Genomic DNA, 17,907 nt, shown 5'->3' on the forward strand with positions numbered 1-17,907 from the left:
GTGAACATGCATTATGTTTTTTTAATTACATTTTCTCATGCGATTTATTTTAATGTACATGCACTTTAGGGGCAATGTTTTTACATTTTAAATGATAAATAAAATTTTTTGATTATAACTTTTCCTTGTAAGTGCTTTATATTGTGTTGTTGGTTCAAAAAGTGTGTTTGATATGAGTGCACTGTTGTGGCGTGATTGGCCTTTAAGTTAAATAATACCAAAGGGAAAACTTTTTCTTTTACTACATAAGAATACCCTTATCCATTTTTCTAGCTTTCATCCCAAATCCCAAAGAGACAGCATTCCTTTCAGCCAGTTTCTCCGGTTGAGGAGAAACTGTTCTGATCTGAATGATTTTTATAAACATGCTGATGAGTTGAAACGGAAATTTAGCGATAGGGCGTACCCCAAAAACTCCTATCACACTGTCTAAAAAGAGCTAGGTTCTTTGATCGAGATGCATGATCAACAAACCTGAACGCAAAAAAGAACCACCAAGCAAGGTGGTGTTCGTGAGTAAATTCTCTAATCTTAGCAATCAGATAAAAAATTTAGTTAATAAGAACTGGCATATACATAACTATGATGAGGAAGTTAAATTAGAGAGATCGTTGTATGCATTTAAAAAGAATAAAAATTTGAGGGACATGTTAGTGCATATCTACCAGGAAGACAGTCAAGACACTCAGAGGACGATTTTAAACACCCCGGCGATTGGTAATGTTAGATGTGGCACATGTAACATATGTCCACAATGTGTACAAACGAAAGAGATCACACATAATGGCTGCCTTATTAAAGCAAGCACTCTTAACAACTGTAGGAGCAAAAATGTGATCTACCTCCTACTGTGCCCATGTGGCTTGGGCTACATGGGAGAGACTGGTAGAGAGGCACGGATCAGGTTTCAAGAACACAGGTCAGCTATTAAAACTAAGAAAATTACTGTGCCCCTTGTGGCCCTTTTTTTAGAACATGGCCATGGGGAGAATGACTTCCTTTGGTTTATTTTGGAAAAGGTCAGAATAGGAAGAAGAGGTGGAAATGTCCACTCGAAACGCAAAGCGCGCGAACAGTGGTATATGTCTCACCTCAACATTGTACGTAATGGTCTGAACTCTAAGGAGGAATGGGAGCGACTCATAGGGGCTATGTAGATGGTAGCCTATGTTGCTGCTTTCTATTTAGATCAAGAACCATGTACTAGGGGCCCTTTTATTAGTTAGTAAATCTGCAGGGCATTTTCTGAATATGTAGCTAGATCATAAATCGAACAGTTCGGGTCGCTGCAGTGACGGTGTATAAGATAGATAGTGTGTTCGGATGTTACTATAAGTCCTCAAATGAGGGAGGGGCATCTTGTTGCGTGTTCATAGAATGCAGCATCATTGGGATTAACACACGCTGGTAGGAGCCTCATCTAACTTTGTTGTTTGCACTTACCATTGCTATCTCGTTCGGTTAGGAACTGTCTTGTGTGACACTATTATCTTTGAAAGTGCACATATTTTTTGGGAACACCATGATATGGTTGCCGATATTCGTTGTCCATCTCAAACGAGGGTTTGTTTGATATCATATGACCGGAAAGGGATGTTAGTTTCTGGGTGTTTAGCCACGGAGCGGGCCTATCTAAAAGCCTTTCGCCGGCAGGCAGCGTGATAATCACGGATTACCGGAGGCGCAGGCCCCGCGGGATATTTTCACTTGGATACAGGTCTGTGGCACTGGATGTTTTTGGGGTGGAAATAATATCTCTCTCAGGCTCCTTCCCTTGTGGTTAAAGTATTTACTCACAAGGCACAATTAAGTCCTTGTGTCTGTGTTGTTTTACAGATCCTTCGTCAGGACTGTTTTCATCTAGGCGCGGGATTTTAACAGACTGCGTTGTTTGGTGACACGAAATCTAAAGGTAAATCCTGGAATCTGAGACTCTGGCATAAGATACTCTATGGGAGGCAAGGTATGGGTTGAATTACGGTAGGTGGTTGATTAAATCACCATGCCCACGTTTACAGATAGCATAGGAGGGTTTGGAATCTCCCGGATTTAGGCACATAAATATGGGTGTCGCATGCAAATAAATAGGGCTGCTGAGTCTTACGCTCATTATGGGTGCCGCATATTTATAAAAGAGCACCTTAGAATTTTAGGGTATATGTTGCTATGCCCTTTGTTTGGGTACTGAGATGCGGATAGTGTTTACAAGGATTATATTGTTTCAGATTTAATATCCCCTATGGTTCCGGGGAACATATTCGCATGATAAGTGCGGCTAAGCTTGCCACAGACAGCGCAGGAAAGTGTTGTCTCGTGCCATACTGGAGGTAATTATATGCAGGAGGAATTACCTTGAGTATAGGCAGCAGGATTAGTGTATATTCGCTTTGATTAATTAGGACGTCGTTTTTTTCCTATCTTGAATGTAGGTATTGGTAATTCCAGTACCAGTTGGCAGTTACTCCTGGAGGCTTTTTGTGCCCTGGATATTCAGGTACACTAGTATGGCCTGCTCTAGTGTATACTTCAACCTTAAGAAGAAAGTAGAAAGATTGGTTGTTGATAATATGAGATTGGTATGGAAGGCCTTTTGTACCCCCTTTCTCTTGTAAATAGGACTGTTGAGCCCGCTAAGTTCTATCAACAGTATGGAGTGCATGTGTGATCTTGGATATATGAGTGATGTATCAGTGTGATTTTTGATCTATGAGTGATGCATTAGTGTGGGTGTGGAGACTTTCAATGGAGGCTTTATGCCCCTTTGCCTCAAAGATGGCATCTTTCTAGCCCGCTATTTGTATCAGATGTGTGTGATGCATGGCTATGTGTTGATGAATGCATTGTTAGTATTGAGGTGGGTACTTCAATATATCACCAGTGTGTTGAAATTCTTTGGACAATGAGGTTATATGTCAAAGAATATTGGGATCTATACAATGTTTTCATACTCTTATGTGTTTGTTTTTTTTACTTGTTTTTTATGTTTATCTGTTACAGATTATAATATTGTTATTGGGAATTTATGCTGTTTTCCTGCAGAAGGTGATGGCCATATACTAGTGGCCACCGAAACGCGTCGATGCTCTTAGAAGAGAAAACTACGTAAAATCTGAGGGGACAATTGTATTGGATGAAATACCTGGAATAACAACAACAGTGATTACAATTGATTTGTGCTTGATTTGTAAATGTAAATGTAAATGTAGGTGTACTTATATAGCGCAAACCTGTCACCCAAAGGGCATCCTGGCGCTTGCTTAGGGAACCCGTCCTGGTATTCCCCTGTGAGAAACCCCGGCAGGGTGTCCACAAGGTGAAAGCCAGGCATCCCGCCGCGAGGGGCCGTAGTGGAGATTAAGCAAGCTATTGCCCAGAGTTGCAGAGTGTGACCCCGTGATTCGAGTAGGCACCGGAGCGAGAATTGTCGAGTCAGTGGAATTTTTGAGCCCGAGACCCGCCGAGGCGGGGAATCGAACCCTGGTCCACGGTCGATCTCAGCTTCCGGGTCTGCCGCCTCTAACCACTGAGCCACGCTTCTCCATTTAGTAGTGTTTCTCTGTAAATAGGAATTATTTTTCCTTCTTGTGTTCCCAATTCTGTGTAGTCAATTAGTTGCCTTTTTTTAAAAAACTTTGGTGTATAAATGTGACTAGACTTTTGGTCTGTTTTGTATTAGGTAGGGACTGTTAAATTTTCATGAAATATATTGTACACTGTGATTTACATGGTTCCTATGACTTTTTGAATAAATTTGCATCTTTTTAACCTATGTTTATATTTGTTTGATTACATTTCCTCTTTGTTCATTTTCATCTTACTGGTGTATATAGGCTGCACGTGGCAAAGTGGTGTGGTGAGTGTGAATTTACCCGAAGGGGATTCTTTTTGTGAAAAAGGCCACTAACACATGATAGCACTCAGCATAGGTCTTAGAAAATTATTCCTATGCTCAACCCCTGGTAAGGTGGCTGTGAGCAGACAGGCTTAACTTCAAAGACAGGTCTGTAAAGCATTTAAAGACACAGTTTCAGTAAATAATTAAGACACAACACATAATAAAAATCCAACACCAATTTATTAAAATAGGAAATATTTGTTATCTTTAAAATGACACCAAAACGACAGAAATCCAATGTAGGGAACCGGAGATATGAATTTTCAAAGATTTAATAAAATATAGCACTTAGAAGATTATAGCACCATATTGTGATGCCTGCTCATGATAGACCGGACCAAAGTCAAAGTTTCAGGCCGGGTGAGATGGAGCCCTGAGCGGCTACAGCTCGTGGCAGGTCCCGGTCTCAACTTCTACCTTCACACTTAGAAACTTTTCTGGAGCTTTTCTCCTCGAGGCCCCTCGAAGCTCCCAGCCAGTCCAGATTCGGTGAGGATTCGCCGGCTTGACTTGTAACAATGTCCCGGTCAACTTCCCGGGAGCGGACTTAGAAAATATTTCAAGATTGCTTCAGCGGGACAACCCAGGAATCCAGGCCGACATGCGATGGATGGCAGGCGACTTGGCTCTCGCGGTTGCTCCCGGTCACCTTTACTACGAGCGGACTTAGAAACTTTTCTGGAGCTTTTTCTTGCGGGATCTCTCGATGCTCCTCGTGTTGCCGGATCCGGTGAGGGTTCTCCGGCTTCAGATTTTCTCTAGTCCCGGTCGATCTCTGGAAGTTGGAGCGATGGAGCTTTTAACGGGACAAACCTGGTTGGCTTGGCCGGCTTGCGGTCGAAGGCAGGCGGTCTGGCTGGCCTGGTTGAGTCGGTCCCTCTATGGGGCTATTTTTCAAAGCTGGTCCAAACTTCTCCAAACTTCTTGAACTTCTTCCTGAAGTTCCTCAATGGGTCCCAAAGTGTCTCAAACTCACTCCAAGGGTCTGTAAGCTCCAAGATGGTCCTTGAAAGTTGAGAACTTCAGTTACCACAATCCACTTGTTCAAAACCCTTACAAATCCACTGATGGTTCTCCAAGGTGTAGATTTAGTTGGTGATGTTCCAGATGAGCTCTTTTAACCTGTAGCTTTCAGTGAGTCCACTCTTTAGGTCTTTTCCAGCAAGATAATCCACAGGGCTGTAGTTTTAGATGGTGCCGTCTTCAGAGGTCAGGCCTTAGGAATCTTTGCACAGCAAAACGTCTCAACAGGGCACTCTTGCTTCAGTAAGTTTCAAGCAGCAGATCTGGAGGGCTGTGCCCCTCTCTGATACTTATTCCAAGTTCTCTGGGTCATGCAGGAGGTCACTTCTGACCAATGGGAGCAAGGAGGTAAGAGTTGGCAAAACACACCCCTAGGCTGGCTAATTTACTTAGACTCTCCCCCTGCATCTGCTCATACCTTCCTTGATCATACCATCTTCCTAAGGTGGGAAGTTCATAGCTATAAATGACAATGGTCTCTGCTCTCCCCTTTGAAGATCATAGTTTACAACCCCTCCCCCTGGCCAGGCATTCCTATGGAACAGCAAACTGCCCTGTCAGCAGAGCTGGTTAACCCCAGGGGCTCTTTATCACCTCTTCAAGGCAGCCTGGCTAATCCACTTAACTCTGACCAATCAGGGCAGACCACTGGAAGGCTGAATTTGGACCTACAAACAAGAAAGTCTTATAACTTCTTGCATGTACACTTTAGGAGAAATTCAACAACATGATATTTCTGGATTTATTAATACCATTATGGGAAGTCTTGGAGTAGCATTTCTATGCCTCTCCTATCAATAGTTATTAATCAATACATTTCTACCATGTTAACCTATGTAACAGGGGATTTGTAATAGGAAAAATGACTTGGGCGATTTTTCCAGCACCAGGACTTACAAAAACATATTTTATAAGTAATTGCCTTACATCTACAGGAACTCTACCCCATGTGCAACTAGGGGAGACTTTAGGGTTTTTGAATCAGTAGAAATATTGCAGATTCTCCCTCTACAGTGCTCCTAGCATCAGAGTCGAATTTGAGCAGCACTTTACCACAATTTGGAGAGTGAAATGTGACACTTCACTTTACCCAGGCATATAAAAACTTATTTTATAAGGGTGTACCTTATAAATACCGGACCCCCCACCCCTGAGATACCTAGGGGAGACCCTGCAGTTCCTAATATGTCAAAACATTGTAGGTTATCCATTTTTAAGTGCCACAAACCCCAAAGTTGTGTTTGGGTACCATTTACCCTTTAAAAGCAGTCCTGGGACCCAGTGCTGCTTTTAAACTGGCCTCAGGCTTCAGCAGTGCACACATGCAAGTGCAGAAAAAGGCTGCTCGCCTCTAACTGCCATACCCCAGGGTACTGGGGATTTCTAGGTAGTTTCAATCCCCCTGCCCTATTATATACTAGGGGCCTATAGGGTAGGCCAATCACGGGGTACCACACCATACCATTGTGTACCCTAGTGTATGTAGGTGTTTTAACTGTGTTCTAATGTGTCTCTTTCAACATAGCACTGGCCCTGGGCCTGGTTAGGCAGAGCCCAGAGTCAGTCAAAATCTGTTACCACCAGTACCATTCAGCAAAAAGTTGTGGGGTACCCAGGGCACAGGATGACTTCGCAACATATGGATATGCGGCAGTCTTCTGACTCCTTCTCGACATCTCTTGTGGTTTCCCATACAATCTCCCTGAAACCAAGAAAAGAAACTGTCAGTAAGACGATAACAGCGTTTCATGCTGTATATAAGTATTTATGTTAATAATAGATTTATACTTATCTGTTGGGAACCAGGTCCCTTGAGATCCGTTTTTTCTGTTTGCCCCATTGTATTCCTGCAAGTAAAAGGAAAACAACATTATTGCCATCTAATTAATTAGAGGATTTAAGGTCTGTTCCAGAATAAGAAAACTTGTACATACATTGGGTAAACCAGATATTGAGGCACTAAGAAGATCCTATCTTAAAAGATCCTATCTTACAAGATTCCTATCTTAAAAGTCATTAGTGGTCTTAGGTGGGTGTTAAATGACTTCTCTATTGTGACTGCTATTCTCTAACAGCAAGGATACCTTGTTTTAATCCTTCCCTTTCTTTTGTTCTAGACCAAGACTTTTGCACTCTGCAAGACCACTTTATTATCATTTAGCGGAAGAAGGGAACAACTAGGCACTTAATAATTGTGCACTGTTTATATAATCATTAGCATTTCACTTTGAACATTTTCACTTAAACTTTCTATCTTTTTTCAGGTAGGGTTTTTTCCTGGTTGCCTGGTACTGTCCTTGAGTGTGGTACGACGTAGGAAATATTTTCTTTTCATCCCTACTTTCCCTTATTCCCCAGGTTTACTGTCGTTGCTTTGACTTGGTTGGGTATAGCAGTGACCTAAGGAAGTCGGGACCTCTCATCCTTGCATGAAATTCCTGCAGAAATGTGAGTAACTTGACAGGCTGGATTTCTTTCTTGAAAGTGGGAAAGGATTTGCCATATTGAGCGGTGGCGACCGCTGAACCAGCCCCGACCCGTGAGGCGAGGCTAACTCATCACGCATCGTCATTTGTTTTATATATATAAAATAGAGATCACAAATGTACTTTACACTTATTGATAAGTGAAAACTGTCAGGTTGTCAGCAGCGCAAGAAGAAGTAATTTCGCCACTAACCTCTACCTAGCAGCCAGCAGAGAAGCCTCCCTCCTCGTCTGAGCACTACTCCCCAAAGTATGTTCAAACACAGCTATGGAAGATAGCACCCCGGGGAAAAGAGAAGGGAAAAAAATAATAAAATCCTGCCGGGAATCCTTGCTTCCTAGGTCTGGTCTATGTGTTGTGCACAGATGTACTGCATGGAAAACAAAAGAAGACAAACATGAATTGTACAATGCAAATGGCACAGCACAAGTAGTCTCAGTCAATATGCTCTCTTTCTATCATTCATAAATTACCGGTGGTCAGAAACATAGCTTTCACAAAACAGACCAGGAAAGGTATTCCTCCAAAGTCACGGTTGGACTAACAATAGTTAACTATCCCAAAAGGACCAGAGTCAAGGCAGGAATCTGTCACTCCAATCGATGGTAATTCACAGCAGGTAAGAGGGAATGTACAAAAGGTTCTTTAGCTGTACTTGCCAGCAGAGTGTGAAGAAGTTGCAGCCCCAGCCGGTTCAGGAAGCCACCGGGGGTCTGCTCATTTAATGCGCAGTATGTGAGTAGTGCGCCCAACACATACAGGAAACCTAAAAATAATACGCAGTAAGTACTTGGGAGGAGTGCTTCCACACTTCCCTGCATTTCAGAACAGACACAGTACCTGCACGTCGCCCAGCAGTGAGACGTGAAACGCCGTCGGGCAGGGTACTCACCACACGCAAGGTTTTCTGGTTCTTTGATGTCCACGGTTATTTTCAAGTACAGCTCAGCGGGTGACGGTCGAAAGGCACGGCAGCATGCGAAGGCTACTGAATCCGTCCATATGGAAGGAAAGCGCCCGCTATTCTCGAAACACCGGACGAGATTGTCAAGCGCCTTCCCCTTGAACCAAAGTGCTTAAATAGTAGATGTGTCTCTGAGGACGGTTCCGTTTTACTCTGTGATGCCCAGCTGCTTTCTGGGTAATGTAGTGCAGCGGGCTACCATACCTTTCATACCCCTGCCCATGCATACATGGAAGGAGCCTTGGGTGTATGTATCTCTGCCTTGCCGCTTTTGCGTGTAGGATCACGACAGAACCCCCTCTCAAGGATTGCCGACTCTGCAGTCGTCCAGGCTTTCCTGGATTATTTGAATGAAAGCGTTCAATAGACCAGGGCAGTGGAGATTCTGTACTGGTTCCCATGTTCTGTCTTCCACCCCAAAACCTTTCCATTCCACTAGATACTGTACCCGCCCCCTCACTAGACGTGAATCTAGGAGCTCCTGCACTTCGTACTTGTCCTGTCCATCATCCTCCATCGGGAGAGGACGTTCTGGTAACCACATGCTTACAGGGCATGGCTGGAGTAGGGACATGTGAAAAACTGGGTGAATGCGCCATGACTGGGGCAAGGATAGCTTCATAGCCACGGGGTTAATGATTTCCTCGATACTGTAGAGACTTATGTATTTGGGTTTTAACTTATCCACTCAGGTTTTTTGTTGCTAGCCACACTTTGTCCCCCACTTCGTAGACAGGTTCCTCGGTTCTCTTTGCGGTCCGCAAAGCATTTATGTGCCGATTGCGCTATGGCAAGATGTTGTTTTGCATTCAGTAACACTGCCCTCAGATGCGCATGATATTCGTGAACACTTGGGAGCTTGGAGTCGACGGGCCACTCAAATGGGAGCATGTTGGGATAGTGCCCGTACAAACAGAAAAAGGAACACCCTAGTGTAGAGTGTTCCGCGTTGTTGTAGGCAAACTCAGCCATCCATAGCAGCGTGACCCAGTCCATGGTGTTTTGTAGTGTAAAACACCGTAGATATTGTTCCAGTGTTTGGTTCAGGTGTTCCGTCTTCCCATCCGTTTGGGGGTGACAGCTGGTGGATAGCCTGGCATCGATGTCCATCATTTTACATAACGCCTTCCAAAACCAAGAGGTGAACTGTGTTCCTTGGTCCGTAATGAAAATGCTGGTTATTCCGTGGGCTCTAACCACATGTTGAAGAAATATGAGGGCCAATTCAGAGGATGTAGGTAATCCTTCCAATGGTATAAATTGTCCCATCTTGGTTAAGTGATCCACGATCACCAACACTACTGTGTAACCCTCACAGGGCGGCATTTTGACAATGAAATCCATTGACACGGTGTGCCAGGGTCGAGGAGGGATAGGTAAGGATATTAGCAGACCTGTTGGTTTGGAATGATTGGCTTTTCCTTGTGCACACACAGAGCAATTCCTAAGGTATTCTTTTGTGTCTTTCCGTAACGTAGGCCACCAGAAGGCACGCTCAATATAGGCAATCATTTTGTACATACCCAGGTGTCCACCTAACGTAGTATTATGAGCCCATGACAGTACTTGCAGCTGCAGATCAGAGGTTGGTACATATAATGCATGATAATGGTATAGTAGTTCTTCGTTCTCCACTCAATGTTCGGGATCTTCTTGGATCCAGGTAATGACATCGACGTTGGTTAATGATATCCTGATGTCCTCTAGAAAATCCTTTGAGGTGAGTAATGTGATGGATGTGTTTTGGAAAACCCCCTCAGCGAGGATTGAAGGTGGATCCGGATCCGCTGATAGCATACTATACTCTGGGTCTTCAATGCGTGATAGGGCATCCGCCTTCCCGTTCTGTGGTCCTGGTCGGTACTTGTTGATGAAGTCGTAATCAGAAAAGAACAGTGTCCAATGCAGTTGTCGTGGTGTGAGGGCCTTTGCTGTCTTTAGGAACAGTAGGTTTCGGTGGTCCGTGTAAATCTCAATGGTATGGCGTGCACCCAAGAGGTAGTGTCGCCATTCCTCGCAAGCCCTTTTTATCGCCAGTAATTCCTTGTCGGAAATAGAATATTTCTCTTCACTAGGGGTGAGTTTTTTACAGAAATATGCTACAGGGTGTAGCTGTCCTGTCTTGGGGTGTCGCTGTGACAGCACTCCCCCTAGCATCCGTTTCAACAATAAAAGGGAGAAGAGGGTCTGGATGCCGCAAAATGGGGGCTTGGGTGAATCTGCTTTTCAGGACTTGAAAGGATTGTTCAGCCTCCTCCCTCCAAATGAAAGGGGTGTTTTTCCTCAGTAACCGTGAAATGGGGTGGATGATCCTTGAGAAGTCTTTTATAAACCGCCTGTAATAGTTGGCAAACCCCAGGAAGCTCTGAACAGATTTCACGTGATGTTGGGTTTTCCAATGAGTGATCGCCTCAACCTTGCCAGTGTCCATCTGGAACCTGTGAGCGTTGATTACGTAGCCCAGAAAGGCTACCTCTTGGATGTGGAATAAACATTTTTCCAGCTTGGCATACAGTGAATGTCGTTGCAGCCGGTCCAACACTGCCTTGACATGTGTGACATGTTCTTGTAGGCTGGGCGAATAGATGAGAATGTTGTCAATGTATACCACACAGAACATGTCCAGAAAGCCCCGCAGAACCTCATCCATAAAGTATTGGAAGGCCGCCGGGGCGTTGCAGAGCTCAAAGGGCATCACCCTGTATTCAAAGAGCCCAAATTTTGTCCGGAAAACGGTCTTCCATTTGTCTCTGCTTTTCACTCTTACCAGATGATATGCGCCCCTCTAATCCAGCTTGGTAAAATAACGAGCTCCCTTGAGTTGGTCCTGGAGTACAGGAATCAAGGGTAGAGGGTAGCGATTCTTTACGGTCACACGGTTGATCGCTCTATAGTCAATACAAGTCCGTAGCTCGTCACAGTCTTTCTTTGGAATGAAAAAAAGAGGGGATGAGGCTGGTGACGAGGAATGCGTGATGAATCCGGATGCCAGGTTCTCCTCAAGGTAGTTTTTCAGATAACGTGTTTCGGGCTCTATCAAGGCGTACACTCAACTGTAGGGAATGTCAGCTCCAGGTATCAACTCGATGTGGCAGTCATATACTCGGTGGGGAGGTAGTTGGGTTGCTTTCTGTTTGTCAAAGACTGATTGATATTCTCTGTAGTCTTCGGGTAATGAGGTTGGACTACTACACGGTTCTGCAGTACAGGCGTTTGCCAATAGACACGCCTGTGTCTCTGAGGTCTTTTCTGGTATGGTTGTCTTCCTGGTGCAGTGTTCCTTACAATAGTTAGAACTTAAGGAGACAGTACAAGCAGCCCAGCTAACCACAGGGTCATGCAAGGTCAGCCATGGCATGCCTAGGATGAGACCAAACTGGGGGGCATCAATAAGGTCAAACTGTATGTACTCGTAGTGATCTGTACCAAACAGCATTAAATGGGGTATGGTATGACACGTGACGGGTCCAGATGTCAACGTTGATCCGTCCACTGCCTTCACGATTTCGGGGTTCTTCTTCTTTTCCCAGGAAATACCAATGTTCACTGCGTATTTTTGATCCATGTAGTTTCCCGTCGCACCTGAGTCTAGTAAGGCCTCTACCTAAGGTACGGTGGTCTCCTCAACCCACAGAGAGACGCCTACATTCAAATGTGCCACAGCGGGCTGGATAGTGTTTGCAATGACGGAAGAGATCGATGCACGTCGTCCGCCCGAACCAGTGATCCCAGTCTGATCCGGGCTCTTCAGTTTTCCGAAGACCCTCTGGTTCCCAGTGTTGCTTGTGCCCTCGGAGAGGTAAGTCGTTCCGGGAGCTGCGCCCTGGCACGGCACCCGCAAATAAAATGTCCTCCTTTTCCGCAATACAAGCATAGTTTCATTTTCCTTCTCTTTTCTCGTTCTTCCGTGGTGAGGGGACCTCGGATACCCCCTATCTGCATTGGTTCGGATTCATCTGTATTTTTGGGGTGATCTTCAACTGGAGGTCTAGTTCTGGAATATAGAAGACGTGTTTCTCCTCTATTCCTATCCCTTCTTCTTTCCTGTAATTGGTGGTCTAATTGTACCGTGAGATCTATCATTTCTTTGCAAGTTGAGGGCAGCTGCACCACCTGAGACAGAACATCTTTTAGCTCTCCCGTAGCCCCTGGTAAAATAAAGTAGTTCTCTTCTCTTGAGGCCAATCGGTTTCCACGACTAGGTGATTAAACGTGGTGATGTAGGTCAACAGGTCCTGAGACCCCTGTCGCAGAGTGAGGAGTTCGTGATCCAGGGACATCATATGGGACTTTAGGTCGAACAACTTCCTCATCTCCAAGCAGAAGTCCGAAAACCTGTGTAACAAGGGGTCGTTTCTTTCCATCAATGGAATGGTCCATCTTGCTGCGTTTCCCCCCAAATAAAACATCATGAAAGCCGTTTTAGCAGCTTCATCCTGAAAAACTGCAGGCTTACACAAGAAATGCAGCCGACATTGGTTGAGGAATATCTCGAATTTTTTGGGGTCACCGTAGAAACGTTCCGGAGGTGTCAATGGGATACCAGTATTTTGGATCACATGGACGGTAGGAGAGGAATCGGAAGTCGGTGGGGGACCAGGAGAGGCTGCAAAGAACCCACCCCCGTGTGTGGTAACTGGTAAGGGAGTGTGCACTTTTTGAACTGGAGGAGGAAGAGTTGCCTCCTTAATGTAGGGACTGGACCCGTGACCCTTGCGTGATAGACCCGCTACTTCCCTGCGTAACATGCCCATTTCTTTTCTAAGGTCTTGGTTCTCAAACGTGAGGTTTGTACCTCCTGTTGCAGATCCGTTAAGCTCTCCAGCAGCAAGGTCAACACAACATCTTCCGGGCTGGGCGTCAACAATCTGTCAGGTTGTCAGCAGCGCAAGAAGGAGTAATTTCGCCACTAATCTCTGCCTAGCAGCCAGCGGGGACGATGTTGTGCAGAGAAGCCTCCCTCCTCGCCTGAGCACTACTCCCCACAGTATATTCAAATACAGCTATGGAAGATAGCACCCCGGGGAAAAGGGAAGGGGACAAAATAATAAAATCCTGCCGGGAATCCTTGCTTCCTAGGTCTGGTGTATGTGTTGTACACAGATGTACTGCATGGAAAACAAAAGACAAACATGAATTGTACAATGCAAATGGCACAGCACATGCAGTCTCAGTCAATATGCTCTCTTTCTATAATTCATAAATTACCGGTAGTCAGAAACATAGCTTTCACAAAACAGACCAGGAAAGGTATCCCTCCAAAGTCACGGTTGGACTAACAATAGTTAACTATCTCGAAAGGACCAGAGTCAAGGCAGGAACCTGTCACTCCAACCGCTGTTAATTCACAGCAGGTAAGAGGGAATGTACAAAAGGTTCTTTGGCTGTACTTGCCAGCAGAGCGTGAAGGAGTTGCAGCCCCAGCCGGTTCAGGAAGCCACCGGGGGTCTGCTCATTTAATGCGCAGTATGTGAGTAGTGCGGCCAACACATCAGGAAACCTAAAAATAATACGCCGCAAGTACTTGAGAGGAGTGCTCCGCCACTATTTCAGAACAGACACGGTATCTGCACGCCGCCCAGCAGGGAGACGTGAAACGCCGTTGGGCAGGGTAATCACCACACACGAGGGTTCCTGGTTCTTTGATGTCTGCGGTCGAAAGGCACGGCAGCACATGAAGGTATCACAACTCTTTTGAAGTCCTCGCCGTGCAATCCTCTGAGATATCGGCTGCTGAATCCGTCCAGCGGGAAGGAAAGCGTCCGCTCTTCTCGAAACACCAGACGAGATTCTATGGCAGGACCGGTGGCTTCTGATTATGCTTTCTCATTTCTTTACTGCACAAACAGCAGCCAATGAAAGTAAAACTACAATGATAAAAAACAACATTTCCCATGAGGCTTTGAACCACGCCTCCAGTAACAGTAACCAATCACAGCAGTCACAATCATATAAGGAATAGAGACACTAATCTGGCCTCCTCTTTCTTTGCTACTCCGCAGTACAGATAAGTGCTCCTTATTCTTATATGTTTATATGACTCATTGTACCTATTTCGCCTCTGGCGCGATGCTTTACATATTCTATCTGTGATTGCTGAGCATTACTTTGTATCTGATTTCGCTTGGTTTTGCATTTATGCATGATTACTTATAGCGCGCTGCAGCGCTCTGCTTGCCGAGTGCTCACGCCGCTGTCAGGCGCTCCTTTCCCCGAGTCTCCGGTGCGGTGCTGTTTGGCCCGCTCCTCTCGCCTGCCCCCCTCCCTCCCTTCCGATCGCGGAGAGCGGCGGTTTTCGGCCCGCTCCGTGTGCCTATAGATATCGATGGAGCGCGTGTTGCGTTCGTAGGCTTACCTGTTCCCCCCTTTGCTGCTCGCGGCGCCTGCCGCCGTTCGATCGCGGTCGCGATCTAGAGGGACTTGGCCCCCCCCTCGGGGAAGAGGACGCACGCGGGAGCCCGGCTGAGGCCCGGCGTGCGTCTGCAGGGGCTCGCGCACGCAGTGTGCGCGCGCAGCCTCGATTGTGCCATGCATGACGCTCTAGCCCCGGCTGAAAGGGGAATACACGCAGTTTGGCCAGGAGCCGAGGGCCGTTCTTTTGATCTAAAGGGCAGCGTTTTTCACCCCGTTTAACTACCGGAGGTCTGGTGCATTAACCCCTGGCTTCCCAGTGACAGAGGAAGCAGGGTAATTTTTGGCAACCCTTTTCACTTGTGAGTTGGGTAGTTTTCCCTCCATTAGTCCTAGATTTGGACTCTACTCTATTCTAACCTTGGTATTTCCGGCTCCTGCGCCAGGCACTTCCCCTGATTGACGCCCTTGCTTGGGCTGGCGATTTTGGCTTCCCTCTGGGGATTTGGAGTGGGATTTACAATCCTTGGTGAAGATGGCAGATACTGAGTACTGCGAAGAGGAGGGTGCTGCGTGCGACTACCAGGGCAATGATGAATATTACGAGGAGGAGTCTATGGAGGATATCATTGACAAAAAGCTGGACGCCAAGCTTGATAAAGCTCTCTCCTCAGCCCTGCTTCCACTAGCCAAAAAATTGGAGATGTTGGTCCCTGGTAAGCCTCTTCCCATTCCTGGACAGGATCACTCACGCCGCCCCCCCGCCCCCTCCTAAGAAAGTGGCTCTTGACCCATCCTGGCCCCACGCCCAGTCCTATGAGAAGATTTATAAATCCAAGGAGTCTTCCACTGGTGACAAATCCTTACCGTCCCGGCCCCCCCCCTCCTCCACCCCCTTGAAAGACACCACCACTGACACTGATACGGACACTGATTCCTCTGACGCGGCTCCTCGCAAGCGCTCTAAGAAACGCAAGCATGCCTCCCCGGCTGTCACCCCTTCGCCCTTTTCCTTTGACCCATCGGACATTGTGCACCCCAGATCCTCGGATTGGCTTCCCCCCCCGGCTGTGGCCGAGTACCTGGAAACTCACCTCCGTAAAGGCTTCGATAAAGAGGTGAGAGCTCGCCTTAAATCTGAGTGCCCACGTCCCGACCTGGCCCACAAGGTGGCTGTTACCCCCGACATTGACCCTTCTATGACCACGTTCCTCAAAAAATATAAAAAAGACCCCAAGAAAGGGATTGATCGCGCGCTCAGAGCGTGCCAAGATAAGGTCCTTGACCTTTCAGGGCCGTTGGCCAAGATCCTAGAACTTGCCCTTCAAGCTCAAGAGACTGGTGATGCCATCCATCCGGAAGTCCTTGCGGGCTGGGCACAACGCGCCATCTGCATGCTGGGGAACGCCAACTGCGCGTTGGCCTCTGAAAGGCGGAAGTCGGTCTTACTCCGGATTGACCCTCAATTAGTTGAATTGGCTTCTTCTGAACCGGGTCCTTTGGCGGAGGGACAGTTGTTTGGGGACAACTTTGTAAAAGACATTGCCAAGTTCGTTAATACTTTTGCGTCCCTTGATAAGTCGCAGGCCTCCTTGAAGAGAGTGTTGCACCAGGTCTCTAACAGGGCGTGGCGTGGCAGAGGACGCTCGATCGGCCGATATTCGAATACCAGTCCTCAGAGGGGATATGCCCCTAGACGGGGCAGAGGCTACACACAAGAACCGGACCAGGCCGGTTTCTACCCATCAAGATCACGCGGCTTTCGAGGCCGGTATAACCGAGGTGTCAGCAGAGGTTATAAAAACTTCGATAATCAATCCTCTGGTAAGTCATATGTGTCCTTTGGTCCCTCTGGGGGGAAGACTGCGTCATTTTGTAATGAATTGGTCGATTCTCACTGCGGATGCTTGGGTCCTACAGACCGTCCAGGGCTACGAGATAGAGTTAGTGGAATGCCCCCTGCAACCCTCCCCCCCCCAGCCTCTCCGTTTTTCCCATCTCGAACAGAGTTTTATCGACTCAGAGCTGGAAGAGCTTTTGACAAAAAGGGCTATTGCAGTAGGACCCTTCATACAAGAAGGCTTCTGCAGCAATGTTTTTCTAGTTCAAAAGAAGGGTGGCGGTCAACGCCTGGTATTAAATTTGAGAGACTTCAACCCCTTTGTAACATATCGCCATTTCAAGATGGAGGGCATCCATCTTTTGCGAGACCTTCTGTTGGAAAACGACTGGATGGTCCGTTTAGACCTGAAAGATGCATATCTTACAGTCCCCGTCTGCCCCTCTCATCAGAAGTACTTACAATTCCCTTGGAAAGGGCGTTGGTATCGCTACAAGGTACTTCCCTTCGGACTGTCCTCAGCCCCTTGGGTGTTCACCAAGCTTCTCAAACCGGTGATCTCCCGCCTTCGGGAGATGGGAGTGCGTCTCATTGTTTATCTAGACGACATGCTCCTTCTAGCCCAGGACCGGTCCCTTCTCCTCTCTCACTTGGAATGGACGACGTCCTTACTAGAGAATCTGGAATTCGTGATCAATACCAAGAAATCGGTGTTGATACCGAATCAGCAGATGCAATTCCTGGGTTTTCTGATCGATTCTGTTTCAGCTCAACTGCTTCTTCCCCTTCCCAAGATCAGGTCAATCAAGAGGGAAATAACATCCACTTTGACCAAGGAGAAAATATCCTTGCGTGTGCTGGCAAGGATCGTGGGCCTTCTGGCCTCGTCGATCCAGGCCATTTTTCCCGGCCCTTTGCACTACAGGGCCCTGCAGAGACTAAAAATATTTTACTTGCAGAGGAAGTTTCATTACGATCACCTGATCCCTCTTTCCCCCCAGGCTCGGGAGGAACTCCAGTGGTGGCTGGAGCACATGTCGGCCTGGAATGGCCGAGCCGTCTTCGGCGCAGCCCCGGATGTGGTCGTTGAATCAGACGCCAGCCAATGGGGCTGGGGCGCTCGCTGTGGGGAGTTTACTACAGCAGGACGATGGTCAGCAGACGAGCTATCTTTACACACAAATTGTCTAGAGTTGTTGGCAGGGTCTTTTGCCATCAGGTCTATCTCACCGCTGAAGAGCAATTGCTGTATTCTCCTTCGGATGGACAATGTCTCAGCGGTGAGATACATCAACAGATTGGGGGGGACGAAGTCTCGAATGCTAGTCCACATCGCGAAGGAATTCT

The 17,907-nt window shown here is 46.7% G+C and overlaps 1 long non-coding RNA gene across 1 annotated transcript in view; it reads left to right on the forward strand.

The window, feature by feature from the left end:
- Positions 1-7,274: 7,274 nt before the first annotated feature.
- Positions 7,275-17,907, forward strand: part of LOC144830462 (uncharacterized) — a 247,148-nt gene continuing 236,515 nt past the window's right edge. The window contains exon 1 of the long non-coding RNA XR_013610957.1: positions 7,275-7,366. This is a non-coding gene — a long non-coding RNA (uncharacterized LOC144830462). The remainder of the gene's footprint in view (positions 7,367-17,907) is intronic.

This window comes from Lissotriton helveticus, chromosome 1_1 (assembly GCF_964261635.1).
Source record: "Lissotriton helveticus chromosome 1_1, aLisHel1.1, whole genome shotgun sequence".
NCBI lineage: Eukaryota > Metazoa > Chordata > Amphibia > Caudata > Salamandridae > Lissotriton > Lissotriton helveticus.